Here is a 9931-nt window from a genome sequence, read left to right as displayed (position 1 = left end):
GCTGCTGCATTTGTGCATATTTAACTTCAACTTTCTGCAGGTTTTCATTTATTCAATGGTAGTTTTACAGATCAGTTTCACTTGATGCTGAAAATATACAACAGGAAAAGCTCAAAGTATCAGAAGCTAATTTCTATCAGCATGGCCTTTGAATCTTGCTGTGAAAAGGTCAGATGGCAATCTGCATTAAAACAGTTTGTGCGATGCTGAAGGTCTTGCCTATTTATTTCTTCCTTGCATATTGACTATTTTATTATGCCAGAAGTTACTGACACTGTACTTAATTTCTGCAAGGATCCTTTATTTATTTTGCAGGACATGTGCAATTTTAATGTAACTATTTTCCTTTAGTTATATCAAAATTGCATATGTTCTGCAAAATAACAAATACATAGTGGCTGGCTAGTTGGTTTAGCATACTGAGATACAGCGCAGTAGCAACATGGATAAGAACAAGAGACATAGGCAAGAACACTGGCACCAACATCGTTTATTGTCTTCAACTGGCTTATATAAACAGCAGTTGTATGACAACAGAAAGGAAAAAAGAAAGGAAGAAGGAAACGAAGTGAAGCCGTCGTATGATTTATAGCATTGTTCCTATCGCCTCCAGTCATTATCGTGCTCCCGGGTGCACAGAAACGGCAGTTCTTTCTTGCTTAAGTGTAGATGGCATGCTTACACATTTATTAGAGAACGTTGATATGGCCTGACCCTCTGCTATCAAACCTGTGGTGGTATCAGGACACTTGTGCAGAACAGTTCTTTCAGTCAGGTATACAATCCTTACACTGGCTGCAGTGTTTGCTTAACTCCCTCGAGTTTACATCTTTCAAGTTTCTTCTGTGTTCCTGCAGCCTCGTGTCAAGACACCTGCTTGTTTGGCCAATGTAAATATTGCCACATGACAAGGGAATGGAGTACACATCTTTTCAACAGCGTACAAGATGCAGGCGATGTTTCGTCACATAGTCGGGCTCTCTACTGGTTTCTGAATCAACCTTCTTGCAAAACTGCTGCAATTTTGCTGGGTGTTGAAAAACCACTTCAATCTCCGCTCTGTTCCCAATCTTTTTCAGATGGTCTGCAGTTACGGTATTACAAATATCTTTGACAGTCATTAGCACTAGGTTGGTTCTTTAATTTTATGAGCATGCTTTCTGCTACAGCAAATAGATGTGCAGGGTACCCGGCTTCCTGAAGAGAAACTGCTTCTGAAACAGTACTGCACACTCGAAGAACAGCCTAACATGAGAGACCACTGCACAGTCTAGCAATTACAGTAATGTGGTACTTGTACAGCTCATTGCAATATGGGAAATGCAGCATGTCATTGGAGACCAAAGCGAAATTAATTATACAAAGCACAAGTGTCCTTGAAAATGTTGTTTTATAAATGAAATGAAAGTGATTGACATAAAATTTTTGTCGCTCCCTTAAAATTCTCAGTTTAAAGCTGACAAATAACAATAAAGATAAGGCTACAAAAACAACTAACACAATATGAAATATGGAAGACGAAGTTATACACAGCTGCGATCACTTGATAAACATCTGGAGTCAAAGCTGTGTTCCCGTGGCCTTACTAAGCTTCTTTGCGATAATAATGCGTGTTCCGGGGGGAATGTGAGAGCAGCAACAGTATGACAAGAAGGAGTCTGAAAGGCCTGCACACAATGCTATCACAGTGGGAGATATTTTAGGTATCAAGATAGATTGCAATGCACAAGAGGTGTAAAGCATATTTTAGAGCTGCAGTCAAACAATATTAGCAAAAAATCTAATTTCATTCCTACACTTATATAAATGTGCCACTATGTTCCATGCTAAAAACTAACAAATCGCAGCAAAAAACATGAAATCTTCGATTCTCCCTGCTACAGCCTGTATACTGCCAACAAACTTATAATATCTAAGGCATAGTCCACATTAAGGTAAAATAAAATAGGACAGAGTTTGCAATAAAAACTATAGTTCCCTCCGACGCCCTAATAACAATTCCGAGAATGTAGAGGCTAGCCCACAGGTTCCCGTCCAAACACGAAACCACAAGATGTTCAAAAAGAAAAAACTTCAGCAAGTACCTTATCACACCTTTCAAGAAAGGAACAAAGTGAAGTGAGTAATTAGCTAAGTTCATTGATGTGACAGTCAAAGGTGCAAAGCATTTTAACACATGATGCAGTGCAGCAATGACATTGGCACACCCTGTGTGGCATTTGTAATTGCAGACAGCGGCCCTTTTTTTGAGTAATGGCTCAGAAGTTAGGCGGAGCGAAAGTCTCAAACAAGCAGCCATACAAGAAGGGACTAATTTCAATGCTTCCACAAACCTGGGTGTCTTTGTCAAGTTCCTAATACTGTAAAATACAAATTTTCACTCTCTTTATCTTGAAATGAGAAAAAAAAAGCCAGAAATTCAGTCTGTTTTGCCTGCTTCAAGTCGCTCCATACAGTGATCGCAACTGCCCCATCAAAAAAAAAAAATGACCAGTTCACAGACAAAAATGCAACTAAAATCATAGAATTCAGCCTCTTCCAAATGATTCCCAATCAGTTCCAAGTGTGTTTTGGCCATTCAAGAAAAAAATTTGTAACTAAAAAAAGAAGAAAAAAACAGCAATGGGCACAGGAATCTCAGTGACACTGGGTCGCTTCCAGATGGTGCTTTCCTGTGTCTAAAAACACCAACTGCTGTCAACAAAAAAGCTTGCATTAACCAAAATCTAAGTGGTGCCCAATCAGTTCAAATCGCGTTCGAGAAGTTGCAATTTGCCTCTTTTCTAATGAAAGTGCAGGTTTGCTAGGAACTTTTTAAAGGTCTGAGTTGTAAAATATTGTGGGCTGCTATGCAGCCCCACTGCTGAAGTGTCATCCTCATCAAGTGCACCTCTATGTTGACTGCATCTTGGCTAAGGTGCACCAACCACGTTTGTATAGCCCTGCAAGGGAGACCACACAGTGTCAAAGCAACACCCTCCAGTGACATATATTTGCCTGACATCCCCAAGCTCCCACTACCTGCAGGAATTTCAAAGAAACAAACAGAAGCAGCGGCTATTTCATCAGAGGTGCACAAGGCTTCTCAGATCATGGCACACAAATTGGACCACTTTAAAGTGACACTGAAATGAAAGTTGGACTCTGTTAATAGATTTTCATGTTTAAAAAGGTTAGTTCAAGTAAAACAGGAGGTTTTAAAAGCTATAAACAATCTAAAAATGAATTTTAAATGTGTTGGCATTGGCTGTTTTTAAGAACTGTGGTCACATCAGTTTTTTTGCATCCAGCTCCTTCAGGTAAAACTGGAACGGCATTCATTTTAAAATGGCAGTCACAGATTCCTTTTTGGTATTGATTCCACTAACTTGAACTATGAGAATGTTTCAACTTTGAATCGAACGCTCTTGGTAAGAAGTGCATCTCATTCTGTCATGCAAACATTAGCACAAGAGCCATCAAATCTTATATAATAGACTTTTACTCAGAGAACAGGAAAACAATGTAGCTGCTCTCCAAGTTCAATTAGTTATTTGTGCCGAGGCTCAGGTGTCACAGTGGCACCATGCAAACACACACAAACAAAAAGCATGGCATTTTATACCCTCCACTTGTGCCAGGAAAACATGACCTGGCACAGGTGATATACTAGTAGAGTGATATCTCATTGACACGATCCTGCTTAATACATTTTTCTTCATAACAATTTTTTTCTTTCCCAGCCAAAGCTGTATAGAGGTAATGCATTTTCGTACAAATAATATGATTATATTTCCTCGGGGGTTTAGGTAATACTATTGTGGAAACATTAGAAAAACATCTCGTGGTATCGATTTTTGCGCCAAGCGGCAGTGAGATTTCTAGCGGTATTCAACAGTAACTCCAGCTGAAAGCAAAATCTCAGGTTTAGTGCCTGCTAGAGTTCCTGCAGCAGTGTGGCAGCCTCTAGGAGCAACATTTGTAGGCGACACGATAATAATGATGCGATGATGGATTGCTGTATTTTATGTCATCTATCCCAAGACCGAGTAACCATGTTAGAATTATGTGACCAAAGAGCAGAGACTGGTACATGTTGACGACGAGGTACGCAGGCCATCATTACCATCGTTGTCGGTGGCATTTGTGTTGGTTGTTTGGTGCATTCAGCTAGCATCTGTTCATACTGGCGGTTCTTTTGCTTTGGTGACGCATTTTACTAGGAAGCGGAAAGCGCTGTTGCTAAAAAAAAACTCGACATGCTTTCAAAAGTAAATGAAAATTTGCAGAAGAAACGGGTCGACCTGGCATACGAACTTTGTTTGCCTGCCTCCATACTGAACATGATTGTCGGTTAACAAGAGGAAATTCGGAAGAACATCCAAGTTTTTGCCGCTGGAATGAAACAAAAAAGGGGCACGCAGCCTGGCAAAATAGAGAGATCCTCCTGGCATGGTTCAAGAAAGTAAGGTCAGCAGGCATGAACGGACAGCACTGTTGTTCGCGAGAAAATGGATGAGATTGCACTCTCTTTGGGCATCGATGATTTCAAGGCATTAGGTGGGTGGCTCCAGCGGCATACGGAAGCCAAGGCATCTGGCGAAGCCATGTCTGCCAACGAAGATGAGATCTCCAGTTGGATTTTGGCTTAGCAAGCGGTAATTTCACAATACCAACCAAAGAACATCTTCAATGCAGATAAAGCTGGCTTTTTTCATCAACCTTCAACCCTAGAAAAGTCTAAGCATGAAAGGTGAGACATATCAAGGAAACAAAAAGCTCAAAGAGTGGCTGTATCGTTGAGCTGCAATGCAGATGGGACTGAGAAGCTTAAGCCTTTTAGTCACTGCAAAGTTGTGGAAGCTTCACTGCTTCTCCCATAACCCATGCCTTCCTGTCATTTGCAAGGCAAATACGAAGACATGGATGACTAAAGCATTTTCCACACAGTTCTTCACTTATTTGGATGCCCATGTGCATGCCGAGAACCGTAAAATTATTTTCCTTCTTGATAATTGTGCACGCCCCCTGTTGATACTTCGTGGTTGTAGAATGTGAAAGTTAGCTTCTTGCTGCCCAACTCCACCACAACCCCTTGATACAGGCATAATAAAAAAATGTTAAGTTTCACTTAAGTAGCTTGTTAGAGCAACATTTCTTGGTAAAAATCAATTAGAAAGTAGTAAGCTTGAAGGTGAGCCTTCTGGATGCCATCCACATTCTGGCTATTTCATGAGATCGCATCAAACCGAAAACAATTGTCAACTGCTTCAAGTGTGCCTTTTTTTGTGCGTCTGGTAATGCCGTAAAGAACGAAGTAGATGGCTCCGAGATTGACATCCCAGAATTGGGTGATCTCAATGTAGATGTGTCTCCAGAAGAATTTGCATCGGCATACAAATTACGCAGTGTTCAAGATATCATAACCAATGTTACAGCTGAAGAGGAGAGCAATGGGAGTGATGACACTGAGATGAGGGAGACTGCAGCAGTAATCTTCAATCGTTGTCTACTAATGGTGCAATCGAAGCTTTGGACGCACTTTGTGGCTTTGTCGCGTATGCAGGACTGAGTGATGGAACTGCTACTTGCTTCTAAGAGTTTCAAAAAAAGCTTGCTGCAGGACATCGAAAAACAAGAAGTCGAGTGCTTGCCATCGAGAGAAGTCGATGACAAGGCACTAACCAGAAATACCGTATTTATTCACGTAATGAACCCACTTTTTTTTCAAGGAAGATCTGAGAGTTGTTCATCCTTCCACCCACCAATCATCAAAGAAGTAATGTTTAGCCATGCTGATGTCAGCTTTTGTCATCGTTCGCTTCAAAAGGCGTTTGTGGCTATCTCATGTTCCAATGGTTTTGCTTCAGCACACGGCGCCCAGCCATCGCTGCGTGATAATGTGAACATAGTTAAAACCAAGCCTGCACAACTGGATGAGCTACTCAATTCACCCTCCTTTATCCTCCCTCCCCATTACCTACTAGAGCCAATACCAAGAGACACACCGTGATCTTTTTGTGTGGATTGGGACGGTGCGAAACAGAGGGGCATGCTAACGACTAGCTTTTTTTTTTCATGTTCTTAGCGGCAGAGTGGGAGGTGCATTCATTATGCGAGTAAATAACGGTATGCAAGCTTGAGGCCTGAGCAAAAGATTGCCATGTACAAGGGTACAAGGTATAGCCCAACGGCCCGGGGGATGCGAACATAAGACAGCGTCCCCTTAAAAGTTTCTAGACCGGCTGATCTAGTACTAGTCCCCATTTGCAAACAAACATCTGTTGGCAGCTCCACTCTCTCCTTGCTTTGCGCACACAAAGAAAACTGATGTGTTCTCATTTGTTTGCTATCACTCATTATGCTCCTGATATACAAAGGAACATCCGGTGTCCTTGTAAGTGCTATTACTGCTAGAACTCCTCGCTTATTTTCTGAATTCATTATTTAAAAGTTATCTACTAGCAGTGTTCCAAGAACCTGTTACTTTATTTGGCAGCTAAAACATGGAAACCTTGAGGGAACGAAATTCACGATTTAACAAAATTTTCTACTGCAAGTAGGACTCCATTATATTGAGGTTGGACTGTGCTGCAAAATAGAACTCACGGAAAAAAAGTGAGAACGAGAGCTTCCCTAAACATGATGCCCCCACAACGCCTCCCCCCAAGCCTTTCCTCTTTTCCCTATGGACGGTGGCAGCAGCATCGAAGCGAGCTGCGGCGGATGGTGCTCACATTTTCAGTCCGACTGTGCATGCTTTGTAGGCTACCACGATGACAAGGTCACACATTTCGTTACTGCCACTGCCTCAAATGGCAATGAATGGAAAGCCAAGGCAGTCCACCCAAATGACTTTGCTTTGCCTAGCATTCATGGTAGCTGAAAAGCAACTGTTTGCGATAACGATACCGCTGGTGTCTGTGTCATGCCGAAAAAACGGAACGTCGGCCAAAAACAATCTATACAGTATTGCTGGCATCAAATTTGGTAAAAATATCAAACTTTAGGACACCATACAGTCCGAAATATCGGCCATGAAAATGTACACGTTCCTATGGAATAAATGACGGTTTCTGAATGAAGTCCGAAATATCGTATGTCTTATTGGAGCCCAAAAACATTGGTCGGCTACTGTATTTGCAGTTTTTTTGGAGCCCGCTTGGATAACATGATTTTCATATAATACTCTTATTTTTAATGCCCATGAGAATCGTCTCAATGAGATTCCACTGTAGTCAGTTCTGAGGCCTAGGGCCAGCCGTTTTTTATGAGCATCCACATACGCCACTATTCACTTCAGAAGTAAAACACTGGTTGTACGAGTAATAGAAAGCTATAAAGCGACCAGATCTATTTGTGAACAGCTTCAATGACATCAATAAGTCTGTTGGAATGGCTGCCAAATTGCTGATGCATACTCCGACTCAGGACTTAGAAGGGACTGATACAATTAAAGTTTGAGATGTAACAGAGATTAAGAAAAATTCTGTCTTAGGCAGCCAAGAATTTGATTTGTGAGATGCTGTGCATGCACACTAACAAAGATGCATATGCTCGTGCTTGCGGCGCAGAGACAATCATCCTGAAATGGGTTGCAGTTCATCAAGAGTGATAGAGAGCATCGTTTTCACTGTCACTGGCTTAGAGAAAGCAAGGCCAAAAAGCCGGCATGGCTCGCAGCCACTGCGGGCCTTCATTTTCCTAGCTCCACTGCAGCAGCAGCAGCAGCAGTAGCAGCCGAATGCGGCATCAAATCGGTGACGCGATTGGAAACTCGGAAGTTCAGGTGGGTGGCGATGACGGTGAAACTATGAGCATATGTCCCCATTAGCTCCCATCATGCACATAATAATAATAACAATTCCCAAAGCCACCACAATTCAAGGCTTTCCCTCTGAAATGTACCGGAGGGTTCTCTGCATGCAAGATGATAAATTTCAACTTTGCGAAATTGCAATTTAACAAAGTAAATGGCAGATCTAACCAACATTGTTTTATCAAGGTTTAACTGTATTCTTTTTTTGTATATCTTGCCCTGAGCAAACAAGGCTAGTTGAGACCAGACAGCTGTTATACATATACTTAAACAAGAAATGATTCAAGATGTCTAAGGACAATTAGAAAATGTGTGGCCCACATTAGGAAATAAGACTGGAGAAATTGTTCCTCCCCTAGAAAGGATAACACATCACACACAAAGCACTCAGCCTCATTCAGAACTGATGTGTTTTTTGTTGCGAAAGCAACACTACGCCAGCCCGCTCTGCTTGTCGCATATGCGTGTATGCTGTAACCGCAAATGGCAGGAGCTGCCAACTTGGGTCTCTCGTTTCACACGGGACAGTTATGTCAGAATCAGCCTGCCAGGAATGTGATATTCACGTTACCTCTATAGGCCACTATGGCACATTCATAGGCTTTTAAATCAGGGCTTTATATGCGGGCTGGAAGCCTGTTTTAGCATGTCATACCCCTAAAGACGGAGCTTTAGTGTCCCCCATATTTAGATGCAATAAGTGCCTTTACCACCACCACCTAAAAAGCTGGTGAAATTTGATGCATTCAATAGAACACTGGTTGCATTCGATGCAACACTCGGTTGACCGCAGCTAAAGCTTTTGCTCCACACTTGTATGCAGTAGCCACAACTGGCAGGCGCAACGAAACCCTCAGGAGACAGCGTGCAGAAGAAACGGATGAAAAGCACGCTGTACATCTCAAGAAAAGAAGGAAAAGGACTTTGGCCAGTTTAAGGGGGGACACTGGTCTTCTGGACCAAAAAATCGCGAAAAAATCACTTTTTAGAAAATTTGATTTTTGAAATCAGTAGCTTTTATCTACCTATCAGCTAAGTTTTTCATCTCTAGTTTTCATCTCTAGGGTCAGTATTTTAATCACAGTGCCAATTTATATAATCGATGTCGCCCAAATTTGAGCCAAAAACGGCCACCAAAACAATAATTTTCCACGAGAAGTAGCTCCCATTTCATGAGCGGCGCAAAGCCATCTTGGTCTCATTCGAAAGAGCTGCCTTTAGTCTTCAAATTCGAGTTTCTGCTGTTTCCATTTGCCCATTGGTCGCATAAAACAGCAAAAAAGAAATTGTGGCATTCGCAATCACATTGGCTTTCAGGGTGCACGTGATGGCAGGGCGTCGCCGCATTGGTGGAACTGGCTGGCAGCATCTGCTCGGCACGCCCGAGCTGCGGGACACCGGGGAGGCAGCAGAGACGTGACGCCGGCTACGCTTGGTTTGGAACCACGAGGTGCATTCATGGCAATGATTTCGGAAAAAAGAGAAAAAAAAATTGTTGATTAATCATCACAACTGATACCCTGCCCCAGCTGTGTGCGCACAGGCCAACGAAAGTTGTGCACCGGATGATTGAGCGTATGAGCCTGAAGTAGGCCTAGCGTGTTCCACAGCACGGCAGGCTGGTACTGCCAGCGGTCGCACCCGCCACGACACAGTGATATCGCAGGCCGCAGATGGCCAGAAAGATAAGCTCAAAATAGAAAAACTTGAACTTGCAGCAACTCCAGCAACGAAGCGATAGTCGGATTGTTTTCGTGACGATGATGACAGCGCGGCGAACAGACTGCTTAGCGAGGCAGAGTTCACGATTGTCAGTTGTAAACAGTTAGTCGAGACTGGCAAAGTATAAAACTGGAGGCGATATTCGCATTAAAAAAGGTGATCGTGAATAAGAAATGGTGGTCAAACTTATTCTCCAGTAGGTAAACTGCGGGGCCACATCATCTTTAAAGAGCTCACCGTGCATTTGCGCCGATCGAATCGCGTTCATAGTCTTTAGTGAATGTGCTTGCTTCTTGTGCAATGCAGAGCACTGGGATGCAGCAAACAGCTCCAAATGACATTTTTTACTGCAATAAATGTTCCTCACCATGGTCCTGATGCGAGAACGTGGCAAAACGACGTATGTGAAAA

The 9931-nt window shown here is 42.5% G+C and overlaps 1 long non-coding RNA gene across 2 annotated transcripts in view; it reads right to left on the bottom strand.

The window, feature by feature from the left end:
- Positions 1 to 8266: 8266 nt before the first annotated feature.
- Positions 8267 to 9931, bottom strand: part of LOC146183966 (uncharacterized) — a 129536-nt gene continuing 127871 nt past the window's right edge. For both annotated transcript variants that reach the window (XR_014708528.1, XR_014708530.1), the window contains one exon: positions 8267 to 9229. This is a non-coding gene — a long non-coding RNA (uncharacterized LOC146183966). The remainder of the gene's footprint in view (positions 9230 to 9931) is intronic.

The sequence above is a fragment of the Amblyomma maculatum genome, chromosome 7 (assembly GCF_055883805.1).
Source record: "Amblyomma maculatum isolate TAMU_Amacu chromosome 7, ASM5588380v1, whole genome shotgun sequence".
NCBI classification, from domain to species: Eukaryota; Metazoa; Arthropoda; class Arachnida; order Ixodida; family Ixodidae; genus Amblyomma; species Amblyomma maculatum.
This window is presented reverse-complemented; position numbering and strand designations above follow the sequence as displayed.